Source organism: Lonchura striata, chromosome 1A, assembly GCF_050655825.1.
Source record: "Lonchura striata isolate lonStrDom1 chromosome 1A, ASM5065582v1, whole genome shotgun sequence".
Classification (NCBI taxonomy): Eukaryota; Metazoa; Chordata; class Aves; order Passeriformes; family Estrildidae; genus Lonchura; species Lonchura striata.
In genome coordinates this window covers 16,199,683-16,221,235 of record NC_140741.1, presented here as the reverse complement: position 1 = coordinate 16,221,235, position 21,553 = coordinate 16,199,683, and the positions used below count along the sequence as shown (strand labels likewise).

The 21,553-nt window shown below is 37.7% G+C and overlaps 1 protein-coding gene and 1 long non-coding RNA gene across 50 annotated transcripts in view; both read right to left on the bottom strand.

Annotated features, from left to right (window-relative positions):
• Positions 1-21,553, bottom strand: part of CACNA1C (calcium voltage-gated channel subunit alpha1 C) — a 459,731-nt gene that overhangs the window by 256,111 nt on the left and 182,067 nt on the right. The window lies entirely within an intron of this gene.
• LOC146763393 (uncharacterized) overlaps positions 1-21,553 on the bottom strand; it is a 49,510-nt gene extending 27,957 nt beyond the window's left edge. Inside the window, exon 1 of the long non-coding RNA XR_014951828.1 lies at positions 1-21,553. This exon is cut by the window's left edge and continues 14,970 nt beyond it. This is a non-coding gene — a long non-coding RNA (uncharacterized LOC146763393).

The following is a 21,553-nucleotide window of genomic DNA, read 5'->3' as shown; positions in this document are numbered from 1 at the left end:
GACACGGGGAAAGTAATCAATCTAAAATAATCCACTCTCCAGGGTAATGCTGAAAAGGCTGAGCAACACCTGGGGAATACCTGCCACTGCTACATGCCTTGTCTGCAGAGCTGTCTTTGTCAGCTGAAGTGGAGAGAGCTCACCAAAACAGCCACATTGCCATGGCTCCTCCAGGGCCTGCCAGAAGAGTCTGCTAATCCAGAAATCCTGCTGGAATCCAGCTTGTGTATTTTGGGGGTCGGAAATCTGGCCCTCGGATGCGAGAATGGTTGAAAAGAAATCAAGAACATGTTCATTTCAGCAATGTAGGTGGCAGAGCTCTCCTACTGAAACAGCGTAAAAGAGTGTCCTCGTTTGACCTGGTTGCAAAAGGATACCTGTGCTGTGGACTGAGAACTGGGCAGGTGCAGTGGCAGTCACACCCCGCTCCAGGTAAGGAGACCTGAACCCAGTCTTGCTTCACTTTCAGGTTTGCCTTTTACCTGTTTGCCTGCACTTCAAACTCATTTTTATTGTAGCAAAAGCTTCAGTAAGAAATGTCTCTGGAACGCAGCAGCGAGAACTGCACGGCCACTCTGGGCTCCCAGCATGTGTCCTGAGAGGGCCAGGAAAAGGGTTACTGATTCTGCAAGCTTTGATATGAAAGCTGCCATTGCTAATAAACAGCTGGCAATAACTAAGGATATTTTCTTTGAGTTCAGAGTGAGAAAACTCATTTTTCTATATAAGGCAACTATTGCATCAGTAGGTCTAAAAGAAAATGAAAACTAACTCTACAGTCTTTGTTTGGAAGACAATTCCTCTCTCATTTATAGTTATTCTTCAGTTTAAAAAAAAAATCCCATTATATTAGATACAAAGAAATGTTATTTTAACAGAACTTCTGTAAGGCACATTGCTGCAGAATCACAAAACGCTACACAAAGACAAAGAGGGATTGCTTACACAAAAAAAAAATACAAGCAGATTCTACAGTAAACATGTTGCAGTCACCATGGAAATATACTCCTAAAGTTTTTGACAGGTATTTACTCAGCAAGTCAAGAGTCTCAGCAAAAGACATACAGAGTAGCAGCTAGAACCCATATGTCTCCTTCCCTCAAAAGAGGGAACACTTGCTAGGAAATAAATATTATGGATATGGAATTTAAAAAAATAGGTGAGTAAAGAGTGCCAAGGAAGCAGATCAGAGGTATTTTGATGGCAACTACTGGAGAACACAACATTGGCTGATCAGCAGCAGGAATCCATCTTTGAGTTTTTCAAGAGATTCTAAATATAGCCCCAAGTATAAGATGCCAAACCAGCCAGCTAGTTGAGGAGAAGCAAGAACAAAAGAGGAAAAATCCCAACATGTTACAGAGATGATTTATAAAGAAGCCAGCAGAAAAAGCAAACCAAGAATGTACTTCAAGCTCCTGCCCATATTCTGTTCTGCCTCATATTTGCTGCACAATTTATTTATAAAAGCTTTTCTAAACACTTCACTGCAAGTAAAATCATGGAATAGGCATTTAGTGTGAGAGCAGATTCGTCAAAGAGGTTCCACATGGCAAAGACACTCTAAACACAGGATTTAACCACAATGCCTCAACACACTTCAAATGCAGTCTCATCTCAACTTTGATTTGTACTCTGCTACTCCAGGGACAACTTTGAGTGGTTTATTCTCTGGTATGTGTAGCTACGTGCTCAGTTCTGTAAGAAAAGTAAATTGTCATCCTGGGTGGCTTTTTTTTTTATCTGCCTAGGATGCTAGTGAAGTTTGTCTTAAACCAGACAGTTAATAAGAGATTCAAGCACATGTCAGACTGAAGTACAGATTGAAACATCTGTACAGATCTGTGCTTCACTAATGAACTTACAGAAACCAAGTCTTATAGTGTACTGTATATTGTATTTCTTGAGATTCAGAATTAAATAAGAGATGGAGATGGATGAAGTATGCCTGTCTCAGAAAATGGCTACCCATTCTTCTTTATCATGCTGTAAAGTCAAACATACTTTTTGAAAATATTCTGCGTCCTGAATTGCTGTGGCTACATGAGGAAATAATTCTTTGTCTACTATGCATCTTGTAGAAGTAGAAGCTTCCCAGATGCAAGAGAAATGAAAAACAAGTTTGATAACAATAAAGAATTCACAGCTCCATTTCCTCCTTTCTTGACTAAATGCAATTCTAATTGTTTGAAAGCTGGATGAAAATACTACTTACTTGGAAGACACAAAAATTTCATTTTCAAGAGTTGTCATTTCACCATAGGCACGTATTTCCAAAACCAAAAAGAAATTATTTGTGCTTTTGTTTTCATCTACAGCAAATCTCAAAACTTTCCAAGTAGTTTTTGATCAAATATTTATTCGGCTTTTATTCTACAGTTAAATGTTTATTCTACTTGTTTTTGCACTTCCATACTGATCGTTAAAATATCACAAAAAATCCTCTTGTCAAAACACTCTAAATTCCTTGGAAAAAGGTAATTCCCCACGTTATTACTGGGAAGTTTTTTCCCTGGAGATTTTGAGCATGATGCCAATAGCAGAAGCTTGTAACTACAATCTCCTCAGTGTTGATACCATTTGGCTTTTCAACAGAACACATCCAGCTAAAGTCTGCTACCATTCCCACCCGAAATCCTGCCCTGGAGCTCGGTCAGGTATGGCTGAGGGCAGAACTCCACTTGTAGTGCTTCATCAAATTAACTGACTTCGCTGCTCTTTTCTTTCCAGCTACCCTGACATTTTACCTGTTTACTCTAAACGCACTTTAAGAGCTGTATCAACAGCAAAAGGGCAACTGGCAGACCCTGTGTTATGCATTAGCAATCCTTAGCAGCACTTGAAGCAAGTAGATAAGCAGCACCAGCCAAAAGAGAAGAAATTACAGAGGTTGTAGGTTGGAGGTTTTTTTTCCCCCTCCCGTCCTTCATATTGTGGTACAAAAATCAATGGAATAGTTTAGGTCCTGAAAGAGGGAAGAAAACCTTCTTAAAAGCCTCTTTGGTGAAAAAATAACACATTCAGGTACATTACCACGGAAAATGGCCATCCTGCTCCCTCCAGAGCCAGGCAGAAATTAGTAATGGGCAAAGCTCAAATGCCTTAAAGTTTCAGATGGGCACTTACAATGTCTGATGCTTATCATAATCCCTTGGGTCTGCCAAAGAGTCTTTATTGCAGTTCCTTGATGCTTCTGCACAAAGTGCAGAGATGGGAAAAATGTGAAAATTAAGGGGATTGGCCAAACATTTCTGAAGTACAAAGAGACCTCCATTTGAGGTTTGTGGGAGGACTGCAGTTAGCTGTTATTTTATCTAAACTAGCTTATGTATCCCTAAACTTTCCCAGCTTTCATGGTGGGACTGCTTGGAATTCTTCTAATCCTTAAAGCTACAAATGCTACCTCAATCATATTCTAACCTGTTATCTCAAAACTCTTAGGCACCATTTTTTTAATGCAGCAAAACAAAAAAGAATTACATAAATTTTTGTGCTCTAGCATAGATTTCACTGATTTGGGATAAAGACAGGGAAAGTGGTCACAAAGAATGATTGGCATAGTGAAATAATGTCTTATAGCAGTGAATCAAGGGAAAGAATCACTACTGCATGCAATGTTCTACAATATCTGATTATGAGGAAAACTAGAAATAGCCCAAAAAATAATTCTACAGCTTAGTACAGAAAGACACAAAAATTAATATTAACCATACTTATTGCACCACTCACATACTAAATTTCACTCACTGGACTATATTCAAAACAACATGCAAGCAAAATAGGCTTCACAGAAGCATACAATATTTTACCATGGCTTGCAAAATCATGCCAGTGCTCACAGATCTGCAAAATGAACTAAAAGATTATGCAAAAGATGAGCAGATAATGATCAGTTCAGAAAGATACTTAAGTGACGGGTGGAAGGTCTCTAATCCTGATAGATCAGTCTCCCAGACAGAAATATTGATGTTTATGTTCCATGGGAATTCTATATTATGAAGAGAAATTTCAAACCAGAACTGGAGCAATGATGTAAATGAACAGGGGAATAAAAGCAACAGGAAACTGAAAGAAAGAAGAGATAAAAGAGATCATACCAGGCCAAATCACCTTCTCCTAAGAAAGCTTCTGATATAAAAACTTTGTCATCTGCCCAAAAAGAAGAAATTATTCCATTACTGTGTTTCTAAAGACAATCCCTCTATGAATTCACAGTGAAAGAGAAACCAATTGCATGTGGGGCCACAAAGAGTTTATAAAAACAATATCTAATTCCTTGCACTAACTAGCCCGCTGTTAAATAGATTCTCTCACCTATTCTGGTATCTTCTTTGCACTCTTCATTTATTTCTTCTGAAAGACCTGCTAAATTTATCTGAATATAACCTGTCTTTGAAAAGTGCTGTACTGCTTTAAAAAAAAACAAAACAAAATTCAAAAAATCTGAGACTTTAAATGATTTTTATCTAAAACTGACAGAATTTTACATGGGAAAATCAGAAGTCTGAAAAAAAAAAACATATGAAACACAGATAATGTCACCTGCATCTTTCTACTGGTAAGTCTGGCTGTATAGAGTGAAGAGTTGCAGGTACATCCCAAATCTGTCCAGTTTTTCACTCTTTTGGAACAAATTAAAAAAAAAAATTCTTCCTTTAGAATGTAAAATTTGCCTTTTGAAGCAACAGATCAAATAATGGCACAAAGTTAAAAGGAGAAAAATTGAAAAAAAATCCATAAAATCAAATACTTTGAAAAATTATTTGCTTGTACCCTACTATGGTTGTACCATTTCTGATACCTAGAAAATCAAACAAGAAAACCCAAACCTCTGTAGTAGCATTCTGCTGATACTGGACACTTTCTCTCAAATGGTGACAGGTCTGCTTCATTCAGAACATACATTTTTTTAAAGTCATATGAGAAATAAAAATATTACAACACAGGAGATTAAAAAAAAACCACAAAAGCAGGCTACAATACTGCTGAAATGCTTTAAATAAAATGGTATTGGGGTTTCCTCCATAGATTTAACATCAGAAGCTCAAAGTTATTTTAAAATAGACAACAAATGTACCTCTATTTCACTGGCAAAATAAAGATAAACATCTTGATATTAAATGCCTTTACTGAGACAAGGATGACCAGCCTTCATTTCCAAGCACCTTATGAAGATTATGAAAAGCTGTAGGAAAAAATTCAGAGCCTTTGACACCAAGCCAGGATGAGTTCATGTGTAACAAAAAGTTTTAGAGCTTTTAGATCCTTGGATAGTTCACTGTCCAGTGGCCCAACATCGTGGGTGTTTTTCATGTTACCAAAACCACTTGCAATTTATTAAAGTGTTCAAAAAATTCAGGTTGCAGAGGAGGTATTAAAAACCATGCAAATCAAATATTTTGACATCAGCTCTGACAAAGAGCAGAGGCAGACTGAAAGAAAACCCTGAGCTTAGGTTATTTTGGTTAAGGGTTGTTAATGCAGTGTTTCCTTAGAGGACACAGCTGCTCCACAAAGAACAATTATTTGTCTCTCCTCTACACCTGTAGAATTGAAGCTTCATAAGATTACCTTGGAGTAACTAAGGACTAAAATTGGGTTAATGTAGTTTTCATTCCAGCTGTCTGTACCAAAAAAGGCATATCCAATTATGTTTGCATCCATTCCTACTTCTCTTGTACAGGAAGTCAAAAAAAAAAAAAAAAACAAACCAAAAAAACCCCAAACCAAACACACAACAAAAATCTTTATTGTGTTTGAAGTATGTGAAAACAGATGCTCCAGACAGCTGAGAAATGGCCAACTTATGTATTGCTCAAGAAAATTTAATTATAAACAACCAAAGACCTATTTAAGACACATGTTTAGATGCAAAAATGGGGTAAAAGAACAGATATGTTCTTGTTACCTTCTTGCTTCAGGCCTCTGGTAACACAACTAGCATCTCAGGACTAGAATTGATCAGAATTTTTATAATTACATTCAGCCCTAACAAATTAAGTGTCTTGTTCTCTGTTTGGTGGGGAGTTTTTTCTTTGTCCATTTGAATTTTATAGAGCTACTGCCTCAATAATCTCTACCTCCCCCCAAAATGTTTTAAAAAGAATTGCTACTAAATGGTTTCTTTTTCTAGTCCTCTTCAACACGGATCAAATCAGCTAGAAAATCCTGTACAAAGCAGGGTCAGCTATGGACTCACTTCCATGTCTTGGCCTGTGTCTCCTTTGATCAGTTACATTTTATTGAGAAGCACATTCTCAGCATTAGAGAAACAGAGCACAATGAAGCAGCAAGGAGGGTTTGAAGCCTTGCCTTATCACTGGGCCTTCTGCAGCTGCTACATCAATTTTGTTGACTTGCAAACTCGTGGAAAGGCCAAAAAAAAAGTGATTTTGTGTTATTTTCCAGTTCTTATTCTCTATTTAGTGGCTTTTATTTTGAATGATTAAGCACTTGTGTCATCTGTGTAATTCCCCTTTACAAAGGGATATCCCTGGCTGGTTCTCCCAGACCAAGAGCCTGCAGTGCCCAGCCTTATTCACAGGTAGAATATAGAGAAAAAAAAATAAAATAGAAAAAAGGTGATCTCCTTCAGCTATAAGGACACAGAGACACCTACAAACCTGTGCTAAGAATGAAGGATGGAATTTAATCTCTAATAGGCAAAAAATAGAAAAAGAACTCATTTATACCAGGTAGCAACCTCAGAGCTGGAGAAGGCAAACAAAGGAACACAATTGCCTTTGCTGCCTAGAGTGGGTGGGAGCCAAGGCAGGAACAGCTTGGGAATGCCCAGGTTTTAGACTCCCTGTGGATTGCTGAGGTGCAGCTCAAGCAAAGCCAACTCATGTGTATCACACATGCTGAGCATTCCTGCACAAAGAGCATACCTTATTTTCTTGTGCTGCCAGATGAATTCATATGGCAGCACATGTTCCTCAGAAATAAGTTTACCACACCAAGCAGATACTATAAAACCCTCACAAAAGAAAGAGGAATTCTTGGCTGTTGAGCAGCCTGAGCTGTCTGGAACACATTGCCCATAAACAGGAGGACAGATAACAAAATCTGTCCATTGGAAATCACTGGAACTTCCCCAACACCCAGGGCAACCGGGACTTGCCAGGTTTCTAGAACAGAGCAAACAGATTTTCAGTTCCCTTAGCCAAATGTTCAAAGCTATTGAGAAGACTAAAAGGGCTAATAGAGCCAAGTGAGATTTTCAGACACAACTAACCAAGTCAGGCATCCATCTCCCCAGTCCTAATCTGCTTATGCACTTCAGAAAATCTCATTAAGCACAGATCTGCATCTTCAGATACCTGTCTGCTTTCAGACTCTGGTTTATTTCCTCTACAATTCAACCTTTGATATCTGCTTTTTTGCCTATTCTTCCTTACATCTAGGTTCTCACAAGATGCAGCAGGTTTTGACCTTGGAAAAAGGATCCTGGAAAGATTTTTTTATGGGGTGTTTTTAAAAGGAGAGACTAAGTACAGAATAATACCATTTGAAAAAATAGGCTGAAGAGTATATTTTTTTCCTGTTTAACCAGCACAGCTGTAGATTATAAGGAGTTTGGTTTCATTACATAACAACCCATCATTGTTCCCTAACACATTATCTCATCAGGAGGCCCCATTTCAGAGGCTGCATAGACACACATTTCTTAATAGCAGAGCTAAGTGGCAGCATGATCTAGTGGATTAATTATATAACTGGCAACTAGGATTTCCTGGTTCTAATACAATTTCAAATTTATGTCTTTAAATAAAATTTTTAGACAACTAACAACGCTGGCTTTAAGAGAACTGCATGTAGCTTATTTGTTGAAAAAGAAATTCATTTGCCTCTTTAGGAGCTTTTTTAATCATGCTGATCCTCACTATAATCAGAAAATTTTGGGACAACAAATTAATTTCAAAAGCCTACGGTAAATTCCTAACAAATTTTACATATTGAAGATGAACCAAAATAGATGAATTAAAATTAGACTTTCTATACAATTATTCTCATTAGTGAGGAAAAACAAAAGAAGGGAAAACCAAGAGGAATCTTAGAGTTCTTACCAATTTTGGCCTTCAAATGAGCCTAAAAACACCCAAATGAATAACTTTAATCAAAGTGGTATCCAGCTGCTGACTGGAGTAGAATAATTTATCAATATATATATTGATATGCCAAGAGACCCTTGGGTAGTGCTGCTCCTGCTCTACCTGGAAAAGCTTTACAGTTTTTGTTATGAAATATCATATGAGACTATGCATTTAACACCCACTTTCATATCTTCTCCATATGGTACCAATCCTTCTATAAATGTAGACTGTGTGGCTATCAGGATTTATGAACAACATGTGCAAGTCAGGCCACTGAAGAGGATTCTAAAATAAAGCATGGTAGATACATGCCATATGAATTCTTCTCCAGACACTCTCTTTTTCCTGAGATTCTTATTCAGCGGCTAAGAACCAAAGCAGAGGACTTTCACTCTTCTGGAATCAGAGTACCTTATCAAATTACCCTAAGTGGTTTTGCTATACAATTATTTTAATGCCCTTGTTTCATGCTGAGATTTATGAAGGCTTACAACAAAGTCTCATTTCTTCAACAATGCTGTGATTTACCTTTGTACAGTGAAAATGGAAGACAACAGAATTGTTCCACTCTGCTTTTCACATCAGTGGCAGAGCCAACCTCAGTAACAAAAATCAATCCAGTTTTGAGGGCTGAAAGTTTTCATCTTGCTCCTTTCATCACATACTTCTTATATATTTGTTGGTTCTATTTACTCCCTCTCTCTAAGGGTTGAATATGATGTGGAATGCCTTCCATACCTCCTTATTGCCTGCAGCTTCCATCTTATTCTCTCCAGCTGAGCAAATGAATAATAATTATATTGATTGATACCCATTGTCCTTCACAATAGGAATTGCCATATTGGGTTAAATTTATGAGACAGATTGACCACAACTATTCAGGATCAAGGTGGCTGCTGCCAGTCAACAGCCAAGCCTCTACTTGCCTTAACCCATAACCAAAGCCTGTATATTCATGAGAGGGATCATCTTGGCCCTAGCACACTCACAAATTAAGCCTGAACCAGAGTTTGAATCTGTGAGATCATTTCTATCACACCTGATTCTCATCTCATTTGCACTGATCTCGCTTTTCATTAGTGCTGATTCTGCTAGCTTTATTAGGAGTGCTCCTAATCTTCATCATTGTAGATAAAAATAAGAACCTTATATTTCAGATTTAAAGTCTGACTATATTTTTCCATCTTGAAAAATTTGCAATTTGCTCTCATTCTATGCATGTTTGTGAAAATCTGGAGTCACTCCAGCTGGAGGCTGTAACTTTTTGGCAAGCAGATAGTGAGAGAAATTTAGCAATAGTTTATTTTGCTCATGTAGCAGACACCAGCTTCAATGAAGAAAATAGTATTGATGGTCAAAACTGTAAATACTGAAATCTTTAATTTCTTTTAGCATGGAAAAGAAATTAATTTTATCATGATAAAACTTACAGAAAGGAGACACTTTTGTAGTTAAAGACTGACTTCACATCAGTCAAGGGATAATGAAACTTCGAGAAGATGCTTTTGCCAAATGAGATTAGTTCAACTCTAAAGAATAGTAGCACAGCATATTTAAGATGAAAACTATACAATTTTTTAGCAATAATTTTTATTATCACAATTCATATAATTCTGTTAGAACTTGCTGCTAATTTTTGCACAATGGAGGGAAAAGAAATGCTAAAAATGTTGGCGTAAGTTGAAAGCCAGCCCTCCCACAGAATCATTTTAGGTAGCTAAGATTATGCACAGTATGAGTTACAGGGTTAGTAATGTAATTTGAATAAAACTTAACAATTATCTCTGAGCTACAGATTGTCACAAAGTAATGCTTGATGGACAGAAGAGAAGAGATGGAAGCGATAATATTTAATAGCAAGGAATCCTCTACTTGTCTAATATTTGAAAATAATCTATTAGGTCATCTTTTCCTTAGCTGATACATTGCTTCCTTCTATTATCACTATCCAAATTTCTTCCTTTGGGATGGAAAAGAGTTTTGTCCAGGAATGAATTCAGGCTGAAGGAACAGGCAGCAATCATGCACTAGGCTGACAAGATAAAAGGATCCAACTAATGGGGTTCCAAGAGATGGGTAGTGAGCCCTTACTACAAGTCCTCCCTCCATTCCTTGAGTTGGAGTCCCTGCTTTTTCTTGCCTTTTTAATATTTTTCATTATTTTTCTTTGTTTTTTTTTTTTTTTCTTCCTCTCAGGCCTGGTCTGAACACATTCATTCTCTTTTTCACCTCTCAAGTGTATTCTCCTTCCCTGGTTTTGGTTTGTTTTGTTCTTTTGTGGTTTTGCTTTTTCTTCTTTTATGCATGTGGATCTGGAGGACATTTTCCCTCTGTGAAAACAAAGGGGCCACTCTGTTGCCTTCACCCAGATGTAGTGCAGGACATTGATGCCTCATTTCTCTACTAAAAGAGTAGTATCAGTATTGTTTCATGACTTCACAAGCAGGTACAGTTAAGGAGAGAAACTGCACTAATCAAATAGATTCCACAGAAGAACTTTCAAATACCATTTCTTATAATTTTCCTAGCTTCAATGATGGTTTTTGCTTAAGCCTGGCTTTGATATGGGAATTGTTGTTGTGATTTAAGTAACTTTGGCTTGAGACTGAATAGCAGATAAAATGCAGATCACTCAGAAAGTCACATGAATGCAATAATTTTGAAATTGCCCAAATAATTAAATGTTAAATAAAACAATGACTCGCCTTAGTGTAAAAGCTGCAGGGAACTCTTAATAGTTCCTTTATGTATTTCATTGGAATGTAAAGTGAGATGACATTTATAGTAAAGATGATAGATTGGTTTATCACTGACTTGAAGAAATGAGCATTCAATTACACAGACTTGATTTGCTTTCATTAATCACTGCATGTCACACGTTGATCACTCATCAAAAATTGGTATCCATTGCTCAAAGACTCAAACAACTGCCATTTTTAATGGCACTTTTCATGAAACAAAATACATGTGTATTACAATGCACAGAAGTTCCATTTCTATGGAGAATATAAATATCCATCAGTAACTCTGTGAAGATTCTCTGTTACACTGGGCACACTCAGCAGCATCTTTGTGGAAATGATGTCTCTGATCAGTCATCTCAACAAAGCCAATGCTTTTTAGAGCTTTTGCTGAGGGAGAAGAGAGGACTGAAATTTAGATAAGTGGCATCCAGTGAAGCCTGGATGTGTATTCCCTATTGTTTTGTGGGAAAATACTAAACTTGCAGAAATTTTGTCATACATCTTAATACCTCCAGCAATGAAAAATTGATGTACTCATTAGCATTTACAAGACAATGTCCATTTTAAGGCAGCCTTTCAGTTAGGACATTCTTGCATTGTCAACTGCAGTGCTACAAATACTCCTGGAAATCGCACCCAAGTGCCCACGTGGCAGAAAAAGAGGTGACTCTTGACACAGTAAGAACAGACAACTTCAAGAATACAGCTGGCTCAGACAGGTTTTCTTGCTAGTAAGACGTTTCAAGTTTTGGCCAGCCCTAAAGTGGCCAGACAGTTGGATTAGATGATTATTGTAGGTCCCTTCAAGTCTACTCCAACCTCCTGGCCACATGGAAGATATTTGGCTCTGAAGAATCCATGTACCACTTCAGGTTCTAGAAGAGCTTAACAAATATTACAGATATTGAAATAAAGGCTACATAAAATACCAATTGCTTTCATTTTAAAAAATCTAACTGGAAATATTTTACTCCTGTTTAATTTACAGACCATTATCTCTAAAAGCTCCATGAGTTAGCTGTCCAAATCCCATCATGGGACTTTGTCTTGAACCAAAACTGAAGGGTATTTTGAGCTTTCTAGGAGCTCACTCAATGTAGAAGCCCATGGAGGCCTTTTGAACTTCTCCCTAAATATCCACATTAGAAAATTAATTTTATTTGAATCACATAGCAACTCATTTTGAAAAGGAATTTCTGGATTCCTAGAGATTAATGTGCTTTCTTACCCGGAGAGTAGAGAAATTGAATCTTTATCCTATGTTTCCCTGCTGCAGGTGACCAAAAGGCAGCCAGCCAAAACTGTTTGTGTACCCATCCGTTCTAATTAGGCCTAAGATCACCAATGTCTGTCCCTCTGAATTCTGCCTTGCATTTTAGTCTCCCACAATTTAGCTTTTACACCAATGACCTTTGAGTAAAAATATCCTTGTTTCATTCCAGAAACACTGAGCTGCCAAAGCACTGTTATTCCATTACTAAGCATTCCAGTCTGCATTTGTACCTTGCACTTACTTGATCCCCAGCTCAGAACCCATGAAAATGTATAGCTGGTTGGACATTCCTGACTTCCAGAGGGAAATTCCGCAAAGGCTGGGGCTGAACATCAGTGTGCAACATTCATCCTTTTACAGTCTACTCTTACATTCCTTGATTACATGTTATGTGCAGCTCTCTAGCTGCTAATAATTTTCCACTGTCATGGGGAGACTCAAAAAGGTATCAGCATATGAAAATAAAACCCAAAATACACTGCAGGAAGAAACTTCAGGACCACATACACTGTCTTTGCTATTTTAATGCAATTTGCCCTTCACAGAGGAATCATTTCAGAAGATAAATTTAAATTATTATGAAATTCTCCTCCCTGACCCACACCCCTTCTTTAAGCTTCTTACATATTACATTTTTTACTGTGGGAATAGCTATGTCACAGTGGGAAGATTGTCTGTCCTAGAAATGCATTAACTACCCAATAGACAGGGGACATGAAAAGAATAAAAAGGATGACAAGCCATCCATTTTCATATACAAATAGATAGTGTAGTAAGTAACAGTTTTGGGACAAGAGTCTCCTGGGAAAAGAATCCAACGTGAAGGGTAAAAGGATTTCTATTTATATATTATGTTTCCATTTGTATTGTTCACTAGGTATAAAACCTCTTTTTTAAAATCTATTTCTACTGGTGTCTTGAAGAAGAACAGACTATTCCTGCCTGTCTGACTCATGTATCTCTGGACAGTCAGACCTTCTGACTCACTGGATAGTCAAAAATCTCAGATTAATAATAATGTGTGGCTGCTAAAAATAGGAGCCATAGACCCTGGGACTGAACGTGGGCAGAAATAAACACATTTCCTCTGAATACCTGCAATCAGTGAAACATAAACAAGAGTGTTTGCATTCTGCTCCTTCACTTGCACAGTGCATTCAATTTTATTGGAAAACCATTTTTGAAACTGCCTCTGCTGCTGTTTCCAAACAGCACCAGAAGAGATCTCAACCTGAACCACTTTGTGTTTTCAAATTGTACACCTGGAAGTAACCTGGTGGCATTTGATAAGGAATCCCCAAACACCAATGCTGTGAGGTCATACCTTCCAACCCTACCCCAACCTCAGCACCTTTCACAGGTCTCAGGATGCACATTCCAATGCTCAAACGCATTACAAATAGTTTTGCTTCCTTTATTCTTTCCTTGCTTTTGGTTTGTGTGCTAGCAAGTTAGCCATTCTTGAATTAATCAGGACAGATTTTATGAAGATAGACTGAAAAAGATGATCTGTCTGTAAAATTTTGCATACATGGTGTGTATGTAAAAAAGTGGTGTGATCATTGTGATATAAAGTATAAAAGTAAACTTAACACTTTTATCTGGTATCTAGTCCTATAAAATTTCCAGGAAAATACATTGAGATTATTAACATTGTCTTTTATCCTGGATCTGGTGTTGATGCTGAGACTGACAGTTCATTGGTCCATAAGCATGGTGAGTTTGCATTAGTGTTTCAATTATATTCATTTAAACCAACAAAATAATTTGGCCTGTATGATAAAAATTTCACAGAACTGAAACTCCAACTTTCTTCTGAGTTGATACAATGAAAGAATTCTGATCAATTACAGAATTGGGGCATGTGATCAAAAGGAACTCCTGAAACTAAACTTTTGATCTCCTGCATCAGCATATTTTCTTGCATAGAACCTTCAATATCCTTGACAGTGTCTGAATACTCTTGCCTGTAAAATGGCCCCACATGGGTTACCTAGAAACCAGGATTATCAATACCAAACAGCATCTGATTGTTCAACTCAATGGCTGGGAAGGTTAGGGAATTGCTAACTTCAAATTAAAATTAAGCATAAGAACTCCCAAAAAATCCTATCAAACAGCCAGCTTTGGAAAGCAAAATTTTAGGCTTGAAAAAGAGATTTTAAAATCCGTCATATCTGTCAGAATTGAACAGTGCTTAAATCAGGTTCTAGATGCAACTTAGGGAAAAAGCCAACCAAACAAAATAAAGAACTAAAGCAACAAAACAACCCAAATATAACAACAACAAAAAAAAAAAACCTAACCAAAAAACCCAAACCTAACATGTAGAGAAGAAAACAGGTCTAAACACTTTAAAACTTTTCTTACCCTAAGTACTTGCACTTGTGTTCACAACTGCTTCTATTGGGCAACCTTTTAAAAGTACTTATTCCATATTGTTTCAAGGAGTATTTTTTGGCTGTAATTAGAGATAATGCTTCATCTAGCAACCCATTTTTGCTGGTCCCTGGAGCAGCGTTTTAAAAGAGGCTAGGCCAGGGTGAAACAGAAAGAATGTGGTCTTGCACAGCCAGTAAAACCGCAAAATAGATTTTGAAGGAAAGATGGGGAAAAAAATCCATAGAATTCTGAAAAATAAATAAGACTAGCAAGAATTAAGGTGATTCAATGCCAGGAAATGGTTCTGCAACCCAAGCTGTCCAGTGTTTGACTTCTTTCTTAATTCCTGTCAAGTCTAGGCAAGAGTGATTTGTAAGGATGGTAAAAATCCATTGTAGCTGCCAAAAATTAGCAAAGATTGACTAACAGACTGAACTGGCTCTGGAGAGATGTAAGTAGACATCTACATGGACACGGAGTCTTTGACAAGAGCAGAATTTATTGTATTTATGTCACAAGTAACAAAACAGGTGCTTGTTCTTAAACCTCTGGTCTACCCTAGGCAAGAATATCACAGTCATTAACAGCATTCATAGTTGATTAGAACATCAGCCTTCCATCATCTTTAGATGGAATTTAGGATGAAACTATAATCCTTCTGAATTAACCCACATTTTTCTAAGAGAGGATTCTGCAGGAATTAAAGCTTGCTTATTTTGGCACAACCTTTGTTAACACTTGAGAGCACACTCTCACAGGTTTTGAAGCCTCCATGGTGTCGTAATCAAATGACCTTGAAATATTTCTTTTTTTCTCTTCCCTTATTTTCGCTCCAGGTTTTGTTTTCTGAGTATACCCTGAAACTACAACAACAAAAACACTCGTAGAAATTACTAGGTGCTGTCAAATTTAATGATTTGACATTGGTTGAAAGAAGTGGATGCAGAGGTCCACAGAAGATCCTTACTTGGTGGATGCACATAAAGTCCCAGTGCTGGGAGCAGCAAGATGCACCATCATTCTCTAACATGATTTGTAGTGGTTTTGAAAGAACAAACTTAAGCTACTTCCTGCCATCCTTTATGCCTGTATGATGTATCAAGATCTAACCTGTTACAAAGGATTTGTCTACACAGGTATATTTTTGGGGGCTCTTTACATTACCATAATCAAATAAATTGAATTCTTATTCTCCTTTCAGTTTCCACCACACCCTTATCCATGTAACACGCACCACTTTTGCCAGTGACCCTCCTGGCAATATGGGCAAGAGACAGAATTATTAGGCCAGTAATGATAATTTCTTTGTGATTTATAGCTTTTATTATTGCATATTTCATCCTCTCAAAAGCATATATTGAGTGTGAAAAGCTCAAGCAGACCGGTAACACTAAGCATACTTCAGAATAGATTATTCTAGTGCATTTTAATCTTTCAGGCAACTTTTTTTAAAAAAAGTCACTTTATAATGAAGTCTTCACAGTATTTACTACTGTATATTAGAGCACAATTACAAGTAATGACAAAATCAGACTGTTGAGCAGATTCTCCAGAAAACCTCCTTGCTATAGAATCAAGCCAGACATAATTACACCAAGGACACTCTCAGCAATAAAAACTCAAATGTATATCTATGAAATAATGAACCTCTTCTTGACAGGATTCAAATGCAGCTCGAGGTGCTCCTGCTTGGACAGCTATAACTTGGTCCTATATAAAATACAATCAGTCCATAGTCACACATCATAATTTCCACATGCAATGATTACGACTTTCCTACGTCCCAAACCAATTAAAACATCTGCTATCTTCACTGAGACCACAATTTTAGAGCATTGAAGAGATAATTATTTTTTTGCCATCTCACATCATTAGCTCTTTTCTGCTTGGGAGGAAAAAAAAACCCTGAATTTTGCACTGAAGACAGCCCTGATCCCATCACTAGTACATGTCACACTTCAGCGAGTCCTTCCACTGGGGACACGCCCTGGGCAGCTTCCACACCTGCTCTGGCACATCTATTAGAAACTTTGACCCATAATTATCTTGGGCAAAGCCCCAGCTGCAATTAATTACTGGATTTTCCTGTATCCATGTGTACAGAGGCCCACACAGAGAGCAAGCTGAGCCAGGCAGCACAGCAATACTTTGCTTCTTCTATTTCCCCAGCTGTCAATGTGATAAAACATAGACAAAAACGTACTAAAAATCTACATACATTTAGGAAAAACCTCAACAAAAAGCATCCTGCAATAAAACAGGGAATTTTTAAACTTCGGTTCTTAAACTTTGATTCACTTAGGACTTAATGTTTTTCTTTCTCTGCCTAGGATAAGTTAAAAAATAGGAATTACAAGGGTCCAAGTTTCTTTAAATATCTTGTACAAATGCTAAGCAAAAATACCTTATGATAGGTATGCATAAAAGAGGGGGGAAAAACCTCAGTTTTATCCACATCAGCTTTTTTAGAGAGTATTTTTTACTCTAGTGAGGAAAATTTCATCCATAGCTCTATACAAAATCTCTTCTGGTTTCACTGGAATATTTTGTATATCAATACATACAAAAAAAGCCCCATGAATTAATTATACTGACTACAGCAATGTTCAACCAATGCATCTAAGAGACCACAGATTGCACTGACTTTTGTGGAAACACAGGATAGGCTTAGGAATAGAAAGAAGTTTAAAAATTCAAGAGACTTCTTAAATAAAGAAAGAATGGAAGAAAAAAAGGCAAAACACGATTTTAAATCTCATTTGAAAATAGACTATACAGACCTAAATAATAATAGGGTATCCAAACACCTCAAGTTCTGAAAAAAAATCATGAAAAATCTCACCTTGGGCATAAAACTAGAGGGTTTGGGTCTTAGTAACTAGATGGCAGATAATGGGAGATAGTGAGCTCTATATTCAGGAATATCCCTATGAACCAAATGGAAGAAAAATTTATGCATTGTTGGGAGTGGTGATGCCATTTTTCTTTTATGAAGATGCTTGTCACTACATCCTCCTAAAGTGCAAATCTCTGACAACACCAGAAGTACGACCATGCACCTTGTGTAAAATATGAGTTTTACACTGCTAATCATGAGATCAGAGTTGAGTATATTCTCAACATCAATTCTTTTGCCATGGTAAGATTTCACAACTAGACACTGATGTTTGGTGCTAAGAACAGGCAACTCTACAAAGCATCCTGACCACTCCTCAATTACCTTGAGAACTTAAAAGAATTGTTAACACATCACCTGGACTTACTCCAAAGCAGAGCATTTAATTAACTAGCAGTATTAACTGGGACGCGGGGGGATGATGTTGTTGTTTTTGCTTTTTTACTTAGAAAATTATATTTCTTCTGTTGTGCATATATTAGAAGCCAGTAACAGAGATGAGCCATTACTGCAAATCCCAAGTGTAAATGATGCAAAGATGTGGTCTCCCAAGGTATGGACAGTAGGTCTTACTCCAGCACTGTTCCACTAAATAAACTGACTGCTTTATGGCTCACTTGTGCACTTCTACAGATGTTTTCATTTGTGTCCAAATCTCAGAATTAACAGCCTTCCTCTATTACTGAGACTAAAAGGGAGATTTGTTCATGGTCGACCTTCAAAACTTCCTGTGTTTTGCTATGCTCTTACACAAATGCCTTTTTAGCAAAATGTCTGCAGGGGAGAACATTTTATCATTATTCTTTGTCCACAGGACTGGGCTAGTATTTCTGCCTTTTTTACAAATAGAATATTTTCATATGTCTTTCTGCAGAAATATTTTGAGCAGCCATAAAAAAAATTACTGGAGCTTAAAACACCAATGGCCATTTAGCTTACTTTTTGACAGCAAAGTTCATCATATTTGTTGATCCATTAAGAGTGAGTGATAGAGATTAACCTAAATTGAAATCTGAATTTCAGATCTGCTCTGCCCGCTTTGCTTTTTATTGCTCCAGCAGCAGTACTGTGGGATCACAGAGTCAGAAGGCCAGGAAGAACCTTCAGAAGCCATTTATTACCATGATTTTCATCTGAAAAGCACAACTCCCTTTTGGGTTATATATCTTCATGCAACAATTACGTGAATAGAGGCCAGAAACATCAAGGTCAAATGCTATTAGATATAGCCACTGCTAACACTTTAAGGTTCTTTGAATTCAAGAGTAGCATGACCCACAGTTTGAAAATCACCAGTTTATTTCATCTCTTTACCCATAATTTACTCCTGCTACATGTTCCAAGGGAGAATCAAATACGCTTACATCATTTTTAACAGATGTTTTCTTAGTCTTTTGGAAAACTTCCAATGAATAAGACTCCACAGCCTTCTTTGGCAATGTATTTCAAAGCTTCACCATCCTTATTGTTCAAATCTCTTTCCTCATATCTAGTCTGTACTTCCTGTCTCTAGACTAAACATTCCTAAGCTGCAAGTCATGCTTTGATCCTTCTTCCTCTGGTGTCTCTGCAGCTGGTGCACACCTCCCTTAACATGTCCCACCCAGGACTGCCTCCATGCTTCATCTAAAGCCTTGCCAATGCTCAGGAGGATTGAAGGGTTCTGTTCTTTCTTCTGCATCCTGTTTTCCTGCTTGCACATCCAAAGATTGCATCTACTCTCCTTAAAAGAGCATAAGGGGCTATTTGGCTTTGTGCTGATTTCCTAATATCACTTCCTTACTTTTCCTATCAGAGAGGCATCTTGCCTTTGTCTCAATAATTCCTGGGTGCCAGAAGAGCCATTTGGGGCCGCAGCCCTCAGGAATATAATTTTCTCCTGCTGTGAGCTTCTTATGCTGGGACTAGAGCACTTCCCAGCCTACACCATGACACAGCTGTGTCCTCCAAGAGCACCAAGCAAGCATAGCCTGGAAGGCAGTGGAGGACCTAACTCTGAGTGGGTTAAGCCAACAGGTTTCTAGATACATTAACTCCTGTCCTGGTTTTGGCTGGGATAGTTAATTTTCTCCCTAGAAGCTGGTACAGCTCTGTGGGTTTAGGACTAAAACAGCATTGATAACACACTGAAGTTTTCAATTGTTGCTAAGCAGTGCTTACCCTAAAAGTCAAGAGATTTTCAGAGTATCAACTCTGGCAGTGAGGACAGGCACAAGAAGCTGGAAGGGACCAGGACAGCTGACCTGAACTGGCCAAAGGGATATTCCACAACTTCTTGTTCCACACATGAACTGGGAGGAACGGGCTGGGAGCTGCTGATCTCTGGAGGGACAGGCTGGGCATCCATCTGTGGGTGAATTGTGCATTGCCTGTCTTGGGGTTTATTCCTCTCTCTCTTTCCTATTATTATAATATTTAACTTTATTTCAATTATTAAACTCTTCTGATTTCAACCCACGGGTTTTACCTTTTTTTGGATTCTCTTCCCCATCCCACTTGTTGGGGAGGGGGGAAGTGAGCAAACAGCTGCGTGGTACTTAGCTGGTAGCTGGGATTAAACCACGACAATCTCTAATGTGTTCCTATAGCTGCAAGGCAAATAAAATGGTAAATCACACAGCTGTGAGTCCATTGTATTCTTATAGCTGCAGAAGGCAAATGCATACAGGCTACAGAGCTGCCAGAATAATGATTGTGTAACTTCCCAGGACTAAAGCTGCAAACCTTGTTAAAGTGTTTGCTACACTTAGTGCTTCTACTTTTTCTTTTACAAAATTGAACTCAAAAATCTAGGATGTTACAATCTTACTTTTCAATATGAAAGATTATTTTGCTAGGAAATTCAAACATTAATAATTTCAAGGGAATTTGAGCTAAACCATGTATCTTTTTTTGGATAAATGGTAAGCTAGTTAAAGATGCAAGGTAGTGCCTAGGCTGTGCAGTGCTACGAGCTTGATGCTATAATTGAAAACTTCTACACTTCCTCACCTGCTGCATTCCATTCTGGAATCTTAACAGGAGTTCTGGTAAGATATAGATCTTTTTTTTCCTGCCCTTCCTCCCTGACATCTGTCTCTCCTCCATTCTTTCCTTTTTTTTCCCCCCAGAAGGAAGAATAAATTTTCCTGACTTGCTCTGAACCATACAGCCACTTGCCCAGCTGAGGCATGCAGCCTATGAAAAGTTGCTGTTGCTTTGCTTATCACACCTTTAATTTAGAGGAATTAAGCATTTTGAGTATGTGATTATGGATCAATAAAATCAGACCTTCCAAAGCTTTAAATACCTGCTAGAGTCCTCTTATATTTATTATGTCCCTTATCACACAAAGAGGTTCAGCTGCAGCTCCCATCATGGAAATACTTCAATAGCCCTGAGCAAGCCTTTAGGATGACTGCTGGCCCCAGAATAATTTCCATACAGCACACACAACCAGCAAGATGACCATATGATTATTTTTAGTTTCTGAAATGAACTAAGGAGTTGCATGCTCAGAAAGCTTTCCTATGGTAGTTCAGTAACACTGCGTGGCATCAAGGGCATCCACACAGTGCAAGTAACAGTGGGAATCCAAGCTGTGCATTCCATAGGCAAACACAACATAATTAAACAGTTCCTTTTTGAGTTGTCCAGTCAGTGGATTCCACAGACACTAAAAGCAGATGTCTGAAAAAATGTGTTCTCCATGAGCTAATTCACAGGTGCCAATGGATATATAAGAACTCCAAGATGTCCAGTAAGTACAGCAATGAAGCATAACAAGAAACACCTTTGTATAGTGTACAGGTACTCTAGAGTAAATCTGGCAGTTACACATTTGATTGCTGTCTGCAAGAAGTGGTATTCTGCAATTCTGCTCTCAAGTATCTTTTTTTTATTCTTGAGAAGAAGAAAGACTCTTTCTTCTCATGTATAATCCAAGGGACTATGCTGGAACTGTTTCCATTGAATGAGTTTGGGGTAAAATACATTTTTTACCAAAAGCTTTATGAGACCTGTATGAATAATAAGTGCTAGATGAAACACCCAAAAATCAAAACATCTACTATTCTGGAGGAAAAGTTTGGGCTTCTCTCTAACACATTTATCAGTAGAAGAGAAGCTGATGCCTTTAATCCTTCCAAGACTTCGATAAAGAAATCAAAGCACTGAATCTCAC